Source organism: Miniopterus schreibersii (genome assembly GCF_964146895.1).
Source record: "Miniopterus schreibersii genome assembly, chromosome: 9".
NCBI classification, from domain to species: Eukaryota; Metazoa; Chordata; class Mammalia; order Chiroptera; family Miniopteridae; genus Miniopterus; species Miniopterus schreibersii.
The window spans coordinates 994,198-1,016,692 of NC_138118.1; the positions used below are offsets into that span (position 1 = coordinate 994,198).

Below are 22,495 nucleotides of genomic sequence, written 5' to 3' on the forward strand. Positions count from 1 at the left end.
GTGCAGGCGTACACACGCACGCACACACATGCACGCGCACACCACATTCCCTGGTTCTCAGCTTTGTTACAGGTTGATGGTTTTCAAAGTGGGATGGATGATGGGTTTGTACCAGTCTATTTATACTCATTTGAACTCGACTGTGCCTGGTACCAATAGGAAGTATTGATGAGATAGTCACCTGGGTTAGCCGTGGGATCCCTGGATGTCAACAGCTTTTGACGAATTTTGCTTATATGTAGTAAGCGTTTATTAGACGCCTATCACAGTTATAGCAGAGCGTAGCTGCTCTGCAGACTGTACATGACGCTTAAGTCGCGGCTACTGTTGCAAGAGCATTTTACTTGGAGAGACAAGAGAAACATATTACGCCAATTAAATCTTGTGATAATCAATTGAACTTGCTCAACCCCATCTAGAAAACAAAAATATTTGACCATAGAATGATAATGACTATAAAAAAGAAAGAATTTTGGCCAATAGCCTGTTGTTATTTATTTTTTTTTTGAACTCCGTTTCATGTTAGTTACATAATGCAAGGATTTCCATGGCAGGGCAGTTATTTCCACAGCGTATCATTCTTATCTTTCCCAAACTCCCTTCCACCTGTGGATTTTATTTACAATTACTACGGTTGGTGAAGCCACTGTGATACCAAGGGCCGGCTTCCTGCGTTCATCTCTCCGGCCTACCTGTATGCGAGGGGCTCTGTCCAACACCCCACCTGGGGAGGAAACGCCACCCAAGCTGCTGCTGTTCGGCTTCCCACAGCTACCATTTAAACCCTGACGCTGTGGGACAGCCACTGAGGGTATTTCCCAGCCCATCTCACCGTTAGCTTTTACCTCCCTCTCTGTCCTTCCTCTCACGGTCTCTCCTCAGGCCTGGGAGTTGCAGCCTGGGCCTCGCTGTCCTACCTTGTCCCACGTAGGCTGTGTTCCCATCATCCACCTGCATTTCGGAAACACCTGTGATATCATTTACTAGTTTCCTGCTTGCTGCTTAACAGTGAAACCTCCGAGGAAATCCCGTTAAAAACATGAAAAACAGTGAATACTTGGTAACCCGATCATTATTTAATGCTATTCTGAAATCCGAGCAACTGTAAAAGTGATACGAGAGTAAGAATACATTTTATAATGGAGGGAAAAATCATTATTTTAAATGGAAGGACTGAAAACTAAAAGGAATCAAGTTAAAAACTATTGGATTTGGTGAGTAGAATAACGTTGCTGGATACCTAATAGATATACAAGTTTCCTGATTATTACTCTATGCGGGGATAGCGTGAGGATCCCTAATAGATACAGAAATGTCAGGGTTATTACTCTATGCGGGGATAGCATGTGGATAGCATGTGAAAAGCAATCCAGCTCTGATGACACATGTGTACGTATGTCTAGCAATACCGATGGGCCCAACCTTCTTGCTGCGCTCCTAGAGCTCTTGCCTGCCTTGCCCGCCGCCCTGCCTGCAGCTGCCCCACATATCACTCATGCTGCCTCATGCCCATCACTGCACCAGCCTCACGTCCCAAACAGGACTGGTCGGCCCAGCAGTGAGAACGTTCACCTGAACCAGCCAACGACTAGCCGACAGCCGACACATCGGATTTTCTCTCCTGGGGGTTTGAACTGAGAGTCACAGAGACGACACGGCTCACTGGTGGACGGGGCAGAGGCCACATTCATGCAGGGGTGTGCGTATGCCAGCTGAAACCATGGAGGAGCAGGAGCCAGGAGGAGGCAGGGACGTCAGTCAGAAGAGAAGCACAGGGACGGAGCAGATTCACGGAGGAAGGGGGAGAACCTGTGGCTCCAGAGAGAGGGAGGGAGGCAAGGAGGGAAGGGCCTTGGTTCCTGACTGTCCTGGTTTGGTCCCGGTCTTGTTTCTCTATATTGTGTTTTCCATCTTTGAATTCCACGGGGTATATTCTAACAGTAAAATTTCCTTTTTCCTGGTTAGTTTGGGTGGTGGTCCTGTTTTTTGAAGCCAGCGATTCCTGCCTAAAACAGTAATATGAAGAGGGTAGGTGTAGAACCTATTTGAGGGAACCTGTCACTTGTTTTACTGGAAGAGAGTAAGTGGAGGAACACTCCATGTCGATTCACGCGGAGACCGAAAGCTACGGAGAGGTCAGTTTTTCCAAAAGTAGTTGTTGGGGCTACAACGATGAATGAAAATCTGGATGGAGGTCCTTTTTCTTTATATATATTTTTTAATCAACAGAATGATTTTAAAGTTCAGAGTACACTTCATAAGCATTAATACAAAAAAAATAACATTTAATGGATGGCACAGCTCAGGTCTCCCTTTGGGAGTGAAAACAGCTGACAGCCTACCGCTGTTCACCTTTGAGGTCTGCGTCTGAATGGAGACTACGTGCCCCTCCAGGCTGCCCCCCGAGGTGCCTGTGGCTGAGTGGGCTCTTGGGCCTGGTCCCTTGTCAATCACGATGCTGCGCCTCTGCACTGGAGCCCCCCCTGGGCTGTTGCTCAGCTTCTGTGGAGAATGATTTTGGGATGGGGGCCAGTTGTGCAGGTCCCTGTGAGCAAAACGCTGAGCTCCCACGGGCTGGTCATTGCGTGGATGGCACGGGGTCCATTGTGAGGCCACATGCTGCTGTTTTTATCTGCCGTCCGTAGAGGGACACAGGGCCTCTCCACGAAGCAGAAATCACCTGGAAGTGTGGGGCTGAGGCCACCGACTCCGGGGCTGTCTGCCCTGGCTGACCCACCCCTTCTCCAGGATGGGACACAGGATGTAGGCCTGGTGCTGCCGTCACCTGTGTGGTTGTCTGGGTTTTGTGTGACAGACCTGGCACTGTTGGAAGGACAACCTGTGAAAGGGTAGGTCTCGGGGAGGGCCGTGATGTCTGAGACCTGCATCTGGAGATGTTAAATGGCAGCCTTGATTTTTTTTTCAGTCTCCTATTTGAGGTAAAAAGGCCCGGGGTGCCTTCTGCCAAACTGTTAACGTTGGAGCTGCCTTATTTGTAACGAGGTAGCAAGAGCACTGAATATTGATTGGAGCTCAGTGTTTGATTAAATATCTCCCTTATTTCCCCTTAATGACGTCTTGTCAGGGTCTCCTGGCAAAACAGAATGTAAGTGCAGGGACTTTAATGAGGAGGCTACTTATGGGGGGGACACGTTTAAAGAACAACTCGGGGAGTCACCCCAGGGAGCTGTGAGCCAGGCCTTCGTCAGGAGGTGGCAGCGCCCCTGGGTGAGGGCACACAGAGGGCCTGAGCTGAGCGGGTCGTGCGTGGAGGCCACCGGCAGGGCTGAGGTTAAAAATAAAAGTGCAAACAAGAAGACGCAGGGGCCGTGGCTGGAGGACAAGGTCGGCTGGTGGCCTTTCTCCGGGCCAGTGCTGTTTGCCTTGGCTCGCCTTCTGAGGGCTTCCTGAGATGTCACCCCCAAGGACATGCCTTTGTCTGGCTCCAGCGGTGGCTCCTCAGGGCGGCGGCTCCTCCGTGTCCTGTCGGGACCCAGGCAGGATCGACCCTCGTTTCTCAGCCGATGCGTTAGCAGCACGGGCATCTGCACGCTTGCGGCCCCTTCCTCGCTATCCCCTAGGGTGTGCACGAATTAAACGTTATTGATGGTGGACCTTATTGGATTGTTTTCTTCAATTTATTATGAAAAATTTCAAGCATAAAAACAACGAATGGGATAATGGACGCATGTACTCTCAATAACTGTTAGCATGTTGCTGTAATGTCTTCGCCGAGGCCTCGTAAATTATAGACATTAGGGCACTCTGTCCTTCAAAGCCTCGGCACCTGTCCTTTCAAACGGAGACTTCGCCGTGTAAGCATAGTGTCGTTATCCCCCAGTGAACAATTATCTAGCGCGCAGCCCACGCTCATGTTTCGCCAGCCGGCCCCCGACGGGACGGATCCCTCTCGTTCCGTTTCCAGCAGCCCAGCCTCGTTTCTCCCCTTTACTCACTGAGTGGTGACCACGGCACCCATGGTTCTCATTTCACCTGAAGATGAAACCACAGACAACGAGTTGCTTTGAACACTGAAGGCACTAGATTAACCTCGGGGATTATTTTTAGGAGAAAATGAGATTTCTTAGAGATTTAAAAAAAAAAGGACTTTCCCTGTGCGTGGTCCCTACAGCAGATAGAAGTGTGTGTGAGATGGCTTTGGGTCTGGGGGATGGTCAGGCCGGGGAGCCCACCTCCCCTCACAGAATGCTACCCCCAGTGTGGGAATGGTGTGAAAAAGGGAGTCAAGCCCTGGCCGGTGTGGCTCAGTGGTTAGAGCCTTTATCCGAACACTGAAGGGTTGTGGGTTCGATTCCTGGTCAAGGGCATGTACCTGGGTCGCAGGTTTGATCCCCAGCCCATTCGGGGCGTGTGTGGGAGGCAACCACGCAATGTGTCTCTCTCACATCCATGTTTCTCTCTCTCTCCCTCTCCCCCCTCCCTCTAAAAATCAATGGAAAAAATCTCAGGGAAGGATTTTTTTTTCAAAAAAAGGCCTTTCTCATTCCTCCGCCCACAGTGCTCTCTCCTACTTAACCCCAATTTCCGTGGTTTAGTCAGAAACATGACATTTGCCATAAAACTTTGCCTTATGAAGTCTGGCACATCTTAAATTCTGTGTTTTTTAAACATTCTGGGAGTCTGATCTCGGCAAGCACATCACTACCCTCCTGCCCCCGGGGCTGGGGATTATGTCACACTCGGTTTCTACGGCACGGAAAGCCGCATGAATGTACATGGCGCTCACCGATCATCGTCATTGCTCGATAATGGAGACGCCGTCGTCTTCATCTCTGAACAGTAAGTGAAGAATAACAGTGAATGCCAATTCCATAATTTTGATTAATTTAGCACTTAGAAGGAAAACAGAGGCTTTTTAATGATCAGATTGATGGCACTGGGCACCTGGCTTCTCCTGGTGCTGTCCTTCTGGGAAATGTTTTGCATCTTCTACTTCCATGAAGAATTGGACCTGAGATGAAAACTCAGAGGTGGCACTGACAGGGGACAGCAGTGTCTGTGGAGTCCCTCTCAGTGGCACAATTTCAAAGAAAGAGGAGCCTGGCTAGGCGGACATGCACGATCCAGGACAAAACCAAGGTCTTTGGGTGATTAGCTCAGCCTTGCTGTTCACTTAAAACAGAAAACTGGCCCAGCTGGCGTGGCTCAGTGGTTGAGTGTCGACTTATGAACCAGGAGGTCAGGGTTCGATTCCCGGTCAGGGCACACACCAGGGTTGCAGGCTCGATCCCCAGTAGGGGTGTGTGCAGGAGGCAGCCAATCATTGACTCTCTCATCATTGATGTTTCTATCTCTCTTTCCCTCTTCCTCTTCTCTCTGAAATCAATAAAGACATATTTAAAAAACAAAACAAAACAAAGCAGAAACTCCCCCCCCCAACCCTTGGTGATACTTACTTGTTTTAACACCTCTGCCTGATGTTTGAATCTTGTGTCTCTCCTTTCCTGTCATGAGTAACATTTATTGAGCACTGAACCTGGGAGACAGTCTCACATGGGTGTGATGCTAAAGGGCTCGGGGTGGACTTGAATCTCTGACCCTTTATTACTGACTATGGGCCATCTTAAGGCTCGATTTTCTCATTTGGAAAATGGGGGTAATCATAGCACCTCTCTCACAGAAATGTTTAGTATGGTGCTAGGCACAGAGTAAGTGCTTAGTAAATGTGGGTTTTTGTTGTTCATATGCAAGTGGTTTATATGCTGCCTCCATGCTTCAGTCAATGTTTGTGGCACTGGATGGAAAGAAAAGAGGCCAGGTATGGAGTCTACTCATACATGTTTAATTCTGTGCATAGAACTAATGATAAAATAGAGGTGAGTGACATGGAGGCTGTGAGGTGGACTGTGTAGGGACCAGATGGGAAGCAGGAGACCTGAGTTCTGGTCCTGGAAGAACACACATACCTGGTTTCTAGTCCCTTCATCTTAGTATAGTGGGGCTCAATTTGATGACTGTCTCTTCACCATCTCCTTCAGAGCACCGAGCCTTTAAAATGCTCCATGGAGAAAGGGCCTCATGGTCAAATACATTTGGGAAATAAGCATTCAGCTCCCATTTGGAGAATGACCATGTCTTTAAATGCCTGAATTAAAGAAAGCTGGTTAACTTGGTTAAACTCAAATTGTCCTGAAACCACTTGTCTATTTTTTCTTCCTCTTTGGAGTTTGTTTGATACCTTTAACATTATGTGACACAGTGTTTCATGGAACATGCCTTCGAAAGTGCTGGACTAGACGATCCTTTAAGTCCCTTTGAAAAGCCTATTTTCAGTTATTAGACAAGGTTAACTTTTTCTCCGTAGTCTCTGTAATAATTCATTTTCTGATTTTCTCACACTTGAATATCCTTCTCAGGACTGCTCCTCTGCAACCTCAGATTAAGCTGTTTCTAGAAAGTTGAGTCATACTTTCCTTCATTCTGCTGTTTAGATTTTGCAAATGTGTACTACCAGGCCCCCTAAATCTACCTTGATATAATAAAATAGAATTATAAGGATGTTAGGATAAAAATGGGACTATTAATATTCTGTGAAGGACAGGAAATAGCAACCACAAAATTAGCACCAGTCAACCTCGTCTCTGAATTGAAAACCCACTTGTAAAGCCCAATACATGGCCGTTTAGAGTGATGATGGGTAATAATTCCATTAATACTTATTTTCTTAGGAGTCAGAATTTCGGGGGGGGGGAGAAATGAATCTAGTTATTTATAACTTCCTTTAGCTGGAGACACAGCTTTCAAAGTTACAATTTAACTAGGAAACTCATTTAATCATCCTTCAAAATTCATGTGTTGCCACAGGTATTGAAGATGAAAATTTTTCTAACTTTTGCAATGTAGAGAGGGAAGCTGGCATGGGTTATAAGGAAGCCTAGCCGTGGAGTCCGGGGGACGGGAAGTCTGTTGCTGTGAAACCTTGTTTAACCAGAGCATAGAGAGTGATCCTGCTAACCTGCCGGTTGGTCACTGAGGACTGACCAGAAACCCTGTGATTTTTGCCCCTCAAGGACTTGTGAAAGTTCTTGTCAAAGGAATGAACTCTGCTGTTATTTATTTTTTATTGGAAACTACAGGCAGGGAACAAATGTTAATATTTCTTGTGTGACTGAGACACTTGCAGTTGTTTGAAAGCAAATTTGGTTTTGTCCATAAGGTTGCCATAGAGGCTGGAAAGTGGCCTGTGGGGACAGAGCCCTTGGTTGGCCAGTAAGTGGATGAGTGAGCAAGACCTCTGTTGTCCAAGTGGAAGCTGAAGAGAACAAAGGGGCCTCTAATACTGTTGCTCGAGATGGGCATGTAAGCTTTTATATCACCTTTTGGCATATGGTACTCGATAAATGCTAGTTGTGATGAATTCAGATGTTAAAAGGGATAAAGAATGCAATAGATAATTCGACTTTGCCGAGTGGAGTCCTACCTCTTCCTAATAAAGATGGAGGCCACCAAAGTAATGTTTAATTGAGGTATTTGCCTAATTGAATCCTGCCATTTTCCATAAGAAATCAGGGACATCCCAGCCTTAATACAGATAAATAACAAAGAACATATTTTAGCCAAGAAACATGAATCAAGGAGCATTCGGTGAAGTGTTGTGTGGAACCCTTGAAATACCAGAAGAGAGTTCTGTCTTTCTCTGTTCATGAGTCTGTGACATGGGTCTGTGACAGTCAGAATACAGCTCACTGTTAGGGTGGAATTGTGAACCCCCCCTCCCAATTTATATGTTAAAGTCCTAATCTCCAGGACCTTATTTGGAAATAGAGTTGTTGTAGATGTAATCAAGTCAAGTTAAAATGAGGTCATTGGGGTGGGCTCTAATCCAGCACCACTGGTTCCCGTATAAAAAGGGGAAATTTGACACAGACACGTTGACGGAGAATTGGAGAACTCCGTGTGACAATGAAGATGTTTATTGACAAGTAGAGGAGAGAGGCCTGGAACAAACCAGCCCTGCTGACACCTGACACTGGGATCTCGGACCTCTGGCCTCCAGAACAGGGAGACAATCAGTTTCTGTTGTTCAAGCTACAACGTTTGTGTTACTTTGTGACAGCAGCCCCAGAAAACGAATGTACTTCACGAAAATCCTTTGGATTTCTACCTTGAATTTTGGTTACAGTGGTCAGAGGCTCCTGATGTGAATCACTTTCCTTATTTTCCCTGACACCAAAACCATTTTCACACCCATGGTTTTCCTCCTGGTATGTCTTCTGCAGGATTGCCCACCCTTTGCTTTATCATCAATCCAAGTTCCAGTCAATTTCTGTCTCAGTTCAAAGCCACTTTCTTTGTGTGGTTTTTCTTTACAGTGCTGCCTCATCCATCCACCCATCATCCATCTATCATCTATTCATCCATCCATCCATCCATCCATCATCCATCCACTCATTATCCATCCATCCTTGATCCATCCATCCATCCATCATCCATCCACTCATTATCCATACATCCTTGACCCATCCATCCATCCATCCACCCATCCATCCTCCATCCATTCATTATCCATCCATCCTTCCATCATCCATCCATCCTTGACCCATCCATCCACCCATAATCCATCTATCTTCTATCCATTCATTCATTACCCATCCATCCTTGATCTATCCATCCGTCCCCTTCCATCCATCCATCCCATTCCATCCATCCATCATCTGTCATCTATCATCCATCCATTATCCATCCATCTTTGATTTATTCATCATCCATCCATTCATCCATTATCCATCCATCCTTGACCCATCCATCCACCCATCCATCCATAATCCGTCTATCTTCTATCCATTCATTCATTATTCATCCATCCTTGATCCATCCATCCATCCATCCATCCATCCATCCATCCATCCATCATCTATCCATTCTCTCTCTCTCTCTCCATCCCTTCATCCATCCATCCATCAATCATCTATCCATTCTCTCTCTCTCTCTCTCCATCCATCCATCCATCCTGCATCCTCCATCCTTCCATCCATCCATCATCCATCATCCATCTATTCATTATCCATCCACCCATCATCCATCTATCCACCTACCCACCCATCCACCCATAATCCATCTATCTTTTATCCATCCATTATCCATCCTCGATCGATCGATCAGTTCATCCATCATCCATCCATCCATCCATCCATCCATCATCATCCATCCATCATCATCCATCATCATCCATCATCCTCTACCATCCTCCATCATCCTTCCATCTATCCACCTATCCATCCATCCATCCTTCCTCTATCCATCCATTGATGCATCCACCCACCCACTCACTGGCTCACTAATTTAGAACTACTACCTTACTGCAGCACCTACAGGGTACAGGCTTAGCCCCTCCTTTCTCTAGCTAGTTGTCAGTGGTCTGTTTTGTGTGACTAAAGAGCACTATGGACTGTACTGCTCAAGGTTGTCCTGGATCTCAGTTAAGCAGTTGATGTGCACAACAGGTGCCCGAATATCACAGACGAGCATGATGATGCAAAGCAATGAGGGGCATTAATTTTTGGAAGAAAGTACATCTTTCTTAATGCATCTGTTGTGTGAGTTAAGATGTTTCTATATCATGTGTTGGGTTACTTTAAAGCAAGCAACTTCTTAGGGAATTCAGTCCCTGGAGAAGATATTTACTATATGTTACCAACACTCCTAACTTCTAATTTTGTACCTACAGTCACATCTGACACCAGCTTTAAATGCTGAAACATGGTGGGTGGGATGGTATTTCCATAATTTCCACACAAGTTATACCTGGAGAGATGAGTTGTGGTGAATCAACTGAGAGCATCCCTGGGTTTTATCTTTTTAACCAGGGTTCAGGAGGAGTTATCTCCTTAGCACAATGTAAACTGCTATCATTGGGGATATCATTCATGAGTGATTAGGTCTGTCCCCTGTCTGGGAACAGTGCGATGACCTAGTCCCTCTCGGAGCTTATCTCCCTCCTGGGTTGGCTGCCGAGTCTGCCACCATCTCCCTTACTTCCTTGCTTTTTTTTTTTAATTTCAGAAAGTAGGTCACAGACTCTATCTCAAGAGCTGTTGCTACCAGTGCAGCAAGAAAATGGACAGTAGGATCATGCCTTTCATGAGTGTGTGGGCGTGACCCTGACAGTGATTCTCAGAGCCTGGGGTGTGCTTCATGGGCCTGTGCAGTCACTGGTTCACATGTCCTCTTTGGGGGCCTCTCCTCATTTCTCCCTGTTTGTGGAAGAAGTGTTTCCTGTCTTCTCTTTAATCGTATATGCATCTTTCGATTCCTTTTCTGTCCTTCCTTCTAACTTGCTCACGGTAATTAAGGCCCAATATGTGCTGAACATGGTACTGGGCACTACCCAGGGATTTTATAAGATTCTTGTAATTACTCATGATTATGCCCAAGCAGGACAAATTACTGAATAAACTAATGAATGAAAAGTACATGACATTCTATCATGAAGTCCTAGAAGGTACAGTATCACCTCCACTGAAACTGGGAAGGTAAAAAGGGGCATGAGTTTTCTGGCAGTAGAGGAAATAAAAATGCTTAAATCCACTTATCTTGGCACAATGGCTTGGATTTGAGGCGGGGGTGGTTAAAGTTTTAATTTTACTTTCTACACTGTGGTGGGGTGGGAACAACCCAGGAGCATTTGAGTAGGGCTAGCTGAGGCTGCTTTACCGCATCGTCGAGGTGGCCTCGTTTACAAAGTTCTGTGTCTACCTGTCTCTCAGTTTGAGCCACGCTGACAGGAAGGGCTAGCAGATACTAGGGGGGTCCTGGCCCTACCAACTCTGCCCCACAGTATGACTTCTCTGCTCCTAGGTGCTTCCCAAGGGGGACCCAAGGATGTAAAGGTCACAGCACGTGCACAGTGTAATGGTGAGCAGAAGTTAAAACTGTATTTGTACTTTTGTACCTCATGTGTCCACAACCTGCTTTGTCTCTCTGTTGAAAGGTGGCTGTGTCCTGGAGAGAGCCCTCCCCAGTCACCCCATCCCTCACCACCCCGAGCCTGGCTTCCTCACCTGGGAAAGGTCCTTCTGCGCATTTTCTGTGTTGTTTTGTAATTATTTGTTTCCACACCCACCTTTCGGAGCATCTGTACCATGTGGGCCTGGCACAGCGCCTCCTGCAGGGGAGATGCTGAGGAGCGTTGAAAGGGTGCATTGTTAAAAGGGTGCGTTGAGGTGTTTGACTAACCTCACGGTTGTTGTCCGAGGGTCAAATGAAATAATGTGTGAAGACTTGACGTTTTAGAGAAACATCCGGATAACTCACATTGTTGCAAGCACTGCACGCTGTTTGCTAATTTATCTTTTGTGACTGCAGTGAGCACCTGTTTTGAGCGAGGAAGCACTTAGAAAAGCGAAGCGGACTGATTTGAGGCGTAATTCTCATTTTGGGGGGATTTCCAGCATTCTACAGATATAACTGTAGGAAGTAAGCATCGTCATTACACACTCTACCAGGGTTTAATACATTCCTGAGAGATTCGGTGCAATTTTCTTCATTAAAATAGTATTTTGCGTATTTATTAATCTCAGTTTGTAGTTTCTTGCCCCTCACAGTTAGTTATTCCGCCTGAGAAAGGGAAATCTGTTTAAAGTGATGCATTTGTGTGTGGGCTGCTTTCCATCTTTATTTCCAGAAATTAAAAAAAAGACAACTTAAACCTTCATGGTTGCTGGCTTCTTTGACAGTTAGTGCTTTCGACAGGGTGAGGCAAACTTGGGGACACTGGGTCAGGGAGGCACCAGTGAACCTCCAGGGAGGACCCACCAGGCTTGCTTTCCTCGCTGGCCCTGTCCCTTGCTGAGGCATCCTGCAGGGTGAGGACAGTGAACAGCACCAGGAATGAAATCCTACTTTGTGACGTAATGATTTACTGCAGCCCAGATACTTTACAAGGGCACGGAATTACTTTTGTTTATAACCCTGTCCGTCGGCAGGTAGTAAACACTCCTGATATATTTCTGCTGTTGGATTGACATTTTTGTTTTTAACTAGGATGGAAAAGAACAAGTTCGTCCAAAAATAGGATCGGATTAGCCATTGCATCTTTGCGTGTTCCTCTGGTACGATCCGTCAATATTTAGTAGCTCCGTGCCTGGCATCTGGTTTTTCTTTAGTGACACCATTTGGCCAGTAATCAAAGAAAACTCCGCAGTGATTTTTTTTTTTTTTGAAAGGTGAACATAATGAAGACTTTGGTTTTGAACATAAGGTCAAAAAATGTCAAGCACAGACCATCAAATTAAAAGTAACTTAATCAATAGCATTAGGAGGCTAAAAGTACTTCTGCTCCACGCTGGGGAACTAATAAGCCTGTGAAGCCATAAGATGGGAAAAAAGTGTTAACGTAATGGAACAAATTTCAAATAATTCAAAGCACAAATGAGAAGGGAAGGAGGAAAAAAGAGCTAAATCCTGCCTTGAAGGTGGAAGCAAATTAGATAAATGTACAGAGACACCCTGACTTTGAGGCGCCAGGACATTTGTCAGCGCAGGTTGTGAATGTAAATGGAGACGTTTTTCCGTGTTACTTACATTAGCAAATTGAGAGCTCATCAGAGGCCGGTATCTGAGGCACCGCAGCCTCCGTCTGACCCGCAGGATTCCCAGATCCAGACGGAACTGCCCCCCACGCACACTTTGTGGTGGGGACATCAGCCTCCCTCCTCTTGCCTACCGGTCCTCGGGGTGAGAGGCTGTCCGTCGAGTGGCCAGGAGGGGCCTCTGGCCCCAGACCCGAGGTTAACCCTGTTCTCAGTCTTTTGTCCTCATCTGTAAAATGGGAATATTACTTTGCTGGGCTGTATTTTTTTTTTTTTTAATTGAGGTGAAATTCACCTAACGTAAAAGTACTCATTTTAAAGAGCACAATTCAGTGACGTGTAGTTTATTCACACTGTCGCTCAGCCACCATCCCTGTCTGATTCCCTGTCGACATTCTCCCTGCCTGGAAAGGAAACTCCACAGCCATCCCGCAGTGACTGCCTGCCCCCCTCCCAGCCCCTGGTAACCTGCAGTTGGCTTCCTGTCTCTGGGTTTACCTGCTCTGGACAGTTCATGGAAACAGGATCATACAAGACGTGGTCTTCTGTGTATGGCTCCTTTCACTTGTGTTTCCAGGTTCGTCCCTATTGTGCCGTGTGCCGGAGCTCCATTCATTTTTTACATCTGAGTAATATTCCACTGTAGGGATGGGCCACATTTTGCTTGTCTTTCGTCAGCTTGGGCACATTGGGGTCATTCCTATCTTTGGCTGTTATGCAGAATTTGTCTGTACCCCCGTTTTACCCGGGAGTGGAAACGCTGAGTCATATGCTGATTCTGTGCTTAACTTTTTGAGAAAATGCTAAATTTCTTTTTGCAGCAGTTGAACCATTTTACATTCCCCAAGCAGTTCTTTGAGGGTGCTACCAAAGGATCTGAGCAGCGTTGGGAGCTCATTACATCTGTTTTGGGGACAGATTCAAAGGCAGCAAGGCTGAGGCAGGGGATTTGAGGGTGATCCTGGCTATAGCTGTTCTGCGTGGACTGGGTTCCTTCTAGAGCAGGGGTAGGGAATCTTTTTGCTGCCAAGGGCCATTTAGATATTTATAACATCATTTGCGGGATATATAAAATTATCAACTTAAAAATTATGAAAAAAGATCCTAGATTTATTGAATTCCGAGTCCCGCATGTGGTTGCCTTGGCAGGGCCAGAACAAGTGATTTCTTGGGCTGCATAGGGTGTGAGGGCCGGATGTTCCCCACCCCTGGGCTAGAGGCTGCCACCTATCTGGAACAGGAAGAATGATGCTTTATTTTCACCAAACGACCTCCTTGTGACCACAGGTGACGTGCCTCGCTGGACCTTCTGTCCCTACTACAGCTCCTGGCCCATCACCTTCTGAGGGTTCAGCCGCTGCAGCGAGCACACGAATCTGTGGTCCCACCTTCTCCCCTCCTCGGGAATTTGTCTACATTTTCTGCTCCTCCGTCCTAGGGCTCTGGGGATGGACAGCTCGGTGCTAACAAACCTGTTGTCCTGGCTCAGTCCAGGTGAAGAGGCGGCTGGGGGAATAGAGCAGGGAGGGCGTGAATGCTGCAGGGAAAACAGCTGGTCACTATAAGCACCTTCACCATGTCCTGCAACGCGCTGGACCCTCAACAGGATCTGACTCTCGGAGCATCTGGCATCTCCCTTGGAGAGAGACAACAAACAGCCTTGGTTTATGAAATGGACACAAATCACTTCCAAACTTAAATGAAATTTACATAAAAGAAGCAAAGCAGGGAATTTTGGGAAATATGTCTCCATTCCCAAATTTATTCCTCTGTGTCCACCTTGTCTTAGGAGACCAAGCTAACCTCTTAATTTGATGCAAAAGGTCCTATCTGTTTAACTTGAGCACTGTACAGGGAGTTATAAGGGCTACACATCAAAGCCAGGCCCTCCATCTGAGGAGCTCATAATCTTTTTTTAAATAAAGTATACCTTTATTGATTTCGAAGAGAGGAAGGGAGAGGGAGAGAGAGCTGGAACATCACTTATGAGTCATTGATCGGCTGCCTCCTGCACACTCCCAACTGGGGATCGAGCCTGCAACCTGGGCATGTGCCCTGATCAGGAATCGAACCGCGATCGCCTGGATCCTAGGTCGACGCTCAACTGCTGAGCCACGCCTATAATCTTATTAGAAGCAACAGTCCTCACATCTGAAATATTAAATGTGCGAGAACAAGACTAGACAGTAAAGGCTCCGGACACTGCAAGGGTGGGGGGGGCGCTTCCTAATGGACAGAGCTATCGATCTGGACGTAGAAGGATGGGGACGGCCGGGATGACAAGCGAGTGGGCAGATGGATGTTACAGGAAAGCGACGAGTAAGGAGAGAGACCACGGAGGCACCTGGGGAAAATCTCCTGGTCCTCAGCAAACAAGTGGGGCCGCCTCCTAAATTATAGGAAACGGGCTTTTTTGGCTCAGAGGATTGATGTGAAATATGAATTCAGCATTAATGGCCTGAACAAGAGGCGAGTCTCTAAACAGGAGGCCAGTGTGTTTATGATGCTCTGTGGCTGTAATTCAAGTGTGGGTCACACAGGAGGGTGGCGGGAGGGGTGGCGGGAAAGGAAGCCATAAATACAGGAGACAGTTTAAAGGGAAACATCACAGAGTCACTGGCTATAGGGAAGGGGAGGCATTTAATTAAAACGTATTTGTTGATCTCTTGTGTGTAAAGTCTTGTCTTAATTATGTTGAGAGATGAAAAATGAGTATGATTGGCCACATGATTGGGGTAAGATAAATGCACACTACACGTGAGGTTATAAAGTCCAGTTTCTGAATGTGGGTCAGTAAAGGAATGGTATTGTGGGTAGGAACGGTAAAGGTACCTCAAGGGCCTGGCTGGTGTGGCTCAGCAGTTAAAGCATCCTATGAACCAGGAGGTCGGGGTTCAATTCCCGGTTGGGGCACAGGCTCGGGTTGCGGGCTTGATCCCAAGTGGGGGGCGTGCAGGAGGCAGCCAATCAATGACTCTCATCATTGATGTTTCTCTCTCTTTCTCCCTCTCCCTTCCTCTCTCTGAAATCAATAAAGACATATTTAAAAAATAAAAATAAAAAAGGTAGGTAGCTCAAGGGGCCAGCTTGGTAGGGAAGGGGGTCTGTAGAGCCTTGGGACTAAGCATGGTAGGACAGAGGGCAAGTTCGGACACTGACGGAGATACAGGCTGGAGGAGGGATGACAGTTTAAGGACTCAAGACAGAGATTTAAAAGCCGTCCTCGGGGAGGTGTTTGTGAAACCGCGTGAGTGGGTAAGTACTTTGATCAAAACTTTATAGGGAGCCAAGCGAAGGGTTGAGCCTTGGGAATATCCACAGCTCTGGGCTGGGAGGAGAGAGAGGGGCCAGAGACAGAGGTGAGGAACAGGGAGGCCAATGGCTGGAGGTGTCTCAGGAATGAAAGTGACCATCAGGGTCCTGGTGGTCGAGGGGAAGGGTGCTGAGAAAAGAACCCAACTGGCCCTCGCCAGTGTCGCTCAGTGGTTAGAGCATCCACCCATGCACCTGAGGGTTGAGGGTTCGATTCCCAGTCAAGGGCACGTACCTGGGTTGCAGGTTCCATCCCCATGCAGGAGGCAATCCATCAATGTATCTCTCTCACGTTGATGTTTCTCTCCCTCCTTCCCTCCCTCCCTCTCTAAAAAAACCTCTCAGGGTGGGTATTAGCCAAAAAGCAAAACAAAACAGAAAAACAAAAGACCTCAAGCTGTTGTCAGTCAGGAGACGCACCACAACCAGCCTGCGGGAGTTTCGGGAGGGGATGCAGGCGACAAAAATGAAAATCTATTTAACAGATGAAAATCTGTTTAACAAACACTTACCAAGTGCACACTGTTATGATAAGTGTCATTTGGGATATACGAGGAGCTAATACAGCAGCCCCTCTGTGAGGGAAATGGAGGCATTCAGTTACACAAATGACTGTAACATACAGTTTGCAGGGAGGATGGATGGAGCAAGTGTAGGTTGCTGTTGGGGTTCAGAGGAGGGAAATGTTGCTTCAGGCTTAGGCACCCCAGGGGTTAAGGGTAGGAAGAAGGGCAAAGGGATCAGAAATGAGCCAGGCAGGAGGTGAAGTGACTTGGGTCTTAATAGATTATTAAGATTTGAATGTCTAGAGATGGTGCGATGGGATTTTAAGAAACTTGATCAGTAGGGGCAAATAATTTGGGGTTGAAAACAGTAAGATGTATAGGATAGGAGGAGGCATATGAAAGATGATCATGGGTAAGGTGGGCCCAAAAGATCCCAGAAAGCCAATTGTGGGGGGCCATGGTCAGCGGCAGACATGCCTTTTAATAAGCCATGTGGGGTTTTACACATGCACACACAGACACACCACTCTATATACGTCTATGTCTATCTCTGTATCTTTATTGAGAATATAACTTGCCCCACCCCGGCTTCCTGCAACCACTGATCTCCACATGGTTTGACTTCCCTGGAACTTCACGTAAACAGGATCTCGCAGTATGGAGTCTTTGTCTGGCTTCTCTCAGGAGCTTGCTGTTTTGAGACTCCTCAGCGTGGCTGCATGTGTTGGTGGTTGGCTCACTTTTTTGTTGCTGAGTAATGCTTCATGTCTTGGATGTACGACATTTTGTTTATCTGTTCACCAGTTGATGGATTTTGGGCCCTTTCCAATTCTGGGCTGTTAGGAATCCGACTCTGTGTGGTCACATGGAAGTTCCACGTGGACATGTTACTTCATTTCTCTTGGGTAGATGCCTAGAAGTGGGCTCGATGGGTTTGTTGATAATTGTGTGTTTACTTTAACATGAAACTGCTAATTCCTCCCCCCATTTTCTACACCCAGCAGTAATGTATATATATTCTTTCATGACATTAGCTAAAGGCTTAAAAATTTTACTGATATTTTCAAAGATCCATCTTTTGGTTTCATTGATTTTTTATCTACTGCTTGACAGTTTTCATTTCATTGATTTCTATACTATTTTTCCTTCTCACTTTGGGTCTAATTTGTTCTTATTTTTTTATGGCTTCCTAAAGTAGAATTTTATATCATTGATAATAGAGTTTCTACTTTTTGAAAAAATGTTTTTATTGATTTTTTAAAAATTTATTTGAGAGAGAGAGGAAGGGAGAGGGAGAGAGAAACATTGATGAGAGAGAACCATCAATCGGCTGCCTCCTGCACACCCTGCACTGGGGATCGAGCCCAAAACCCATGCCCTGACCAGGACTCGAACTGATAACCTCTTGGTGCACGGGATGATACTCAACCAACTGAGCCACACCAGCCAGGGCTAGAGTTTCTACTTTTCTAATACAAACTTTTAGTGAATTTCCCTCTAAGCACAACTTTAGCTGCATTTCACAAATTTTGATATGTTGTGTTTTCATTTTCATTATGTTCAAGTTATATTTTCCTGACGGCTTCTCCTTTGACCTGTTGATTATTCCACGTATTTTGGGTATTTACCAGATTTTTTTTTTCTATTATTAACTTAAAATCAAATTCTGTTGTGGTCAGAGAACGTGTTCTTTCATGATCTCAGTGTTTTCAGATATTGGGACTTGCACCAGTGCCCAGCATGTGCTCTGTCATGGTGAATGTGGCATGTGTGTTTGAAAAAATATTTTGCTGTTGTATGTTGACTATTTTGCTTTTGTTGGGTGGAGTGTTTTATAGATGTCAATGGTTTGATAGTGGTGTTTAAATTTTCTATTTCCTTGCTGGTTTTCTTGATATGTGAATTATGGAAAGAAAGTGTAGTGAAGCCTCCACGTATAATTATTTGTCATTCTCTTCTTTCAGTTCTGTCAGTTTTTGCTTTATATATTTTGGGGCTCTATTGTTAGGTTCATATATGTCTACATTACATATTTCTGCTATACTGAGCATCTTGTCATTATGAAATGTACCTCTTTGTCTTCAGTACCATTCCTTAGCTTAAAAACTATGTGATATTAATATAGTCACTCCAGATCTCTCGTGTGTCAGGTTTGCATATTTTTTCACATTTACTGTCTTTGCATCTTTAAATTTAAAGTGTCTCCTTTAAACAGCAATATAGTTAGATTTTGCTTTTAGATCCAGCCTGACAATCCCTGCCCTTTTGAGTGGAGTAGTTAATGTAATTATATTTAATATAATTATGGGTGTGGTTGGATTCATATCTGCCATTTGTTAACTTCATAGTTTCCATTTTTTCTCTGTTCCCTCTCTGTTCCCTCATGCTTAGCACACTTTCCTCCAGCTCTTTGAACCTATTTTCCTTCAAATCTTTGAACATATTTCTAATAGTTTAAAAAAAACAACCTTTGCTAAACTCAACTTGTGGACAACGTGGAGCCACTTTCTACTGATTGCTTTTCCCCCACGAGTGTGGGTTGCACTTTTACAAAGTACGTCTTGTAATTTGTATCTGAGAACATCTTGCAGTGGCTGTGATTGTTGTCTGCTTTTCTGAGGGCGTGGGCAGCTAACTGCCTGGACTCAGTGTCACCCCCGTTGTGTCATCCCAGCTCAACATTTTTGTTGTGTTCTGTTTTGCTGCCTCACTGGGGGTCTGCATGTGCCTGAGTCAATCAATCCAGTAATTTGAGGACAGCTGTGCTTGGACAAACAGGTAGGAAGGATCCACTGTCTGGCACTGGGACTATGTGTGGATTGAGGAACGCATCTGAGGGCACAGCAATTTCACAGTGTCTCCTCTGCTTTTCTAGCTGCTCTGTCACCCACCCTGAGTCAAGGGGACCATAGAGCTGAGACCCTCTGCACCGGATCCGGGAGGAGGAAGGAAGGAGTTCTGCCGGGTAGCGGGGCCGCAGACCCACCATTGTACCTGCTGCAGGTAGGTCTGCGCTCATGACCAGTCCTCTCATTGTTGCTGGCTCTTGGTTGCTTTCCGGGGCCCCAAATGGATGTTTTTAATATTTTCTCCAGTTCTGTGCTTGTTTTCTGTGGAGGAAAGTTGTCTAATGTTCTCATGATGCCATCACTGGAATATTTTACTTGAGAAATGATCCAGGTCGTGTCGTTAGGAAGCTTAGTGGGGGATGGATGTGTAAAGGGGATGGGCCGTGGGGAGAGCCTGGAGGCGGAGTCACCCCAGGAGCCATGGGGCAGCGAGGGCTGGGGGAGGGTGTTCAGGAGCAGAGGGGCAGTGCCGTGTCTGTGGTTCCGCCTACAGGACAGGTGGTTGTTGGAGATTCAACAGATGAATGGAAGAGAACTTCAGCAATAGCTGCGAGGGGACGCGGGCGGTTAATGTACTTATTTTAGATGGGGAGACCCGTGCGGTATTGTGGGCAGAGAGGGACGTTCAGCGGAGAGGTTCCTGACACAGCAGAAAACAGACCCACCTGAGGAAACAGTATCGGGTTCATGTTCACTGGGTCTGGGTCATATGTCTGAGGCTCAGCAGCTTCCGTTCTGGTGTCCATGGTGACAACAGGAGTGTCTTGGCTGCCCCAGGGCACACCCCCTCCTCAGCTGGGGAGCTGGTACATCTTGGTCTGTGTCAAACAGTGTCCACACCCCCACTTCCCATGAGGCCTGTGATATAACTGTAAAAAACCACATTGAAAATGTGTAGAAAGTGGGAAAGGGGCCAGCAAACGGCATGTTGCCTCAGTGTAGTAGGGGATGAATCATGCCGAGGCTGACGTGACGACAGGTGACCTTGATGCTGGGGTGGGTTTGCCAGCTGCTGTGGATGGTGATGGGAGTGGCCAGGAGCTGGGAGGCCCAGTATTTGCCACCAGCTCTGTGACTTTGGGTAAGTCACTTTCTCCGCTGCCCTTAAATGGATTGGACTGGAAGATACCTAAAGACCTGCCCATGGGTGTACTTTGTAATAACCCCAGCAGCCTGGTTGGAAATGTTTATTCTAATAAGCTTCTGGATTCTCACACTCAGTTTCTTTGATGTGTGTACAAAGGAAAGCCTTTCTCGTAATACATTGTTGAGGCTGTCGTGTAATAATGAGAGAGTTTTGTTACATAGGAGATCAAAGCTCTAGATTTACTTAAACATGTTGGGCAGTGTTCACGGTGCCTCCTTACACTCCGTGCCTGCCTCTGAGGAAGGACATCGTAATAATGCTGTGGGGCAGTCACAGGCACACTGCCTCTGGTGGCCGCAGTCACCAGGTAGGAGGACTATGGTGACAGCGCTTGGAAGGCCTAACTGCTCAAAATTATCTTTCATAACCATACGCTCAGGTGCCCAGAACTCTACCCTTTGGAAACTGCTTCACAGGGGTCAGGCATTATGTTTCCAGGATTGATTTTTTTTTTTTTTTAAATCTTCACCCAAGGAAGAGGAAGAGGGAGAGAGAGAGAAACATCGATTAGTCGCCTTCTGTATGCTCCCCTGTTGGGGATCAAACCCACAACCCAGGTATGCACCTGACCAGGAATCAAACTGGCAACCTTTGAATGCACTGAATGACGCTCAGCCAACTGAGCCATGCAGCCAGGCTGATAGCCTTTTTAAAAAGAAAGAGTGTGTGTCACGGGTGATAGGACCATCACTGGGGAGGCCGCAGAGAGTAAAAAAACACCCGCAGCCCAGGCGAGGGGCGCGGCCCACTCTGTGGGCCTGAAGTTCAGGCCGAGTCTGGGTTAATGTGTAATTGCGCGGGTACAAGTCTCTGCAGAGCATCGCGGGCCTGCGCCAGCTCTGACTGTGCATGCTGCTCTTACTGGCCTATCAGGGCTCCTGTCCCAGGGTTGGGCCGCCTGCCAGGAGAGCACGTGAGCCACAGAAAGGAGAGCATTCCTCTCACCCAGCCATGTGGAAAAGTCCATTTTTCCACATCGGAAACCAACTCAGGTCGTGTGCGTGTACACGAGATGATAAAAGGGGTGGATGGGCCAATCGAGCTGATCTTGTAATGACTTTGTAAACGCAGACCTGCCGACACTCAACCTGGCTACTCTTGAAAGCCCAGGCCTCTGGTGAGGTGGCTGCAGGAGGCTCTCCCCTCGCTGGGCGGAGCTGCTGGGAAGGGAGTGGGAGGCAGAGCCAGCCTGCCTATGCCCAGTGCATGGCAAGCCCCACTCGCAGCCCCGGCAAACACTCGCCTGAAGCTGAATTCAGAGAAACATTTAACTGTGGGAGCAGCACAGGATTATTGAAGGAACATAAATGCTGGACCAAGGAGCCAGGCTGCTGCAGACTGAGCCAACAAAGGGGCAGGCCCTGACCGACAGTGCTTCTTTCCTTGTTGCGTGACTCCTGCCTCTGGAATGCAAGCCCCGTGCAGCCTCACTTGTCTCGCTCTTGGCGGGGCACCTGCCACGTGGAGGTGCTCAGTGCAAGAAGGAGGGGAGAACCAGGCTGCGGGAGGACCTGGTGCTGTGACCTCCGTTCAGTATTTCTTACCCAAGGAGCACCTGGGAAGTGTGAGCCACACTACCCACAGCACAGGTACAGGTGTTTGTCCTTGCCCTCTCCCCCACCCCCAGAGCTCCGGGGAGTCCCAGGTTACCAGAGAGTGTTGAAAATGAGGGTTGGAAGCAGGTTTCACCAGGTCAGATTCTAGGTTGGCTGTTGTTAGGGCTGCCAGAGGAAAATCCAAGATGCCCAGTTAAACATGAAGTTCAGAGAACACTGTTGACCTCAAGAATGGAGGTACCTACCCGGAAAGAAGACAGCTCCTGGCCGCTAACTGGACTCAAGTTTAAAAATGGCCCAGCAGCTGTTTCTAAACAGGGGCCTGGCCTGCAGAGTGTGCCTCAGGGACAAGCCTGTGCTGAACTGCCTGCCCCTGCACTGAAGGAACCAGCTGCAGTCTCTGCCACCTGAGTGCCCTTCCAGAGGTTTCCTGGGATCCAACCAGCAGGACTGAGATCTGCCCTGTCCAATCAGAGCTGCACAGCTATATCCCCCCCATCAGCATCTGTACCGGCCAAAGCGGCTCCATTCTGGCCAATCAGGATGACTTCGATGATTTGGAGTCCTCATTTGC

General features: G+C 46.9%; 1 long non-coding RNA gene across 1 annotated transcript in view; it reads left to right on the plus strand.

The window, feature by feature from the left end:
• LOC308561704 overlaps positions 1-22,495 on the plus strand; it is a 192,872-nt gene that overhangs the window by 12,291 nt on the left and 158,086 nt on the right. Inside the window, exon 2 of the long non-coding RNA XR_013999545.1 lies at positions 19,245-19,372. This is a non-coding gene — a long non-coding RNA (uncharacterized lncRNA). The remainder of the gene's footprint in view (positions 1-19,244; positions 19,373-22,495) is intronic.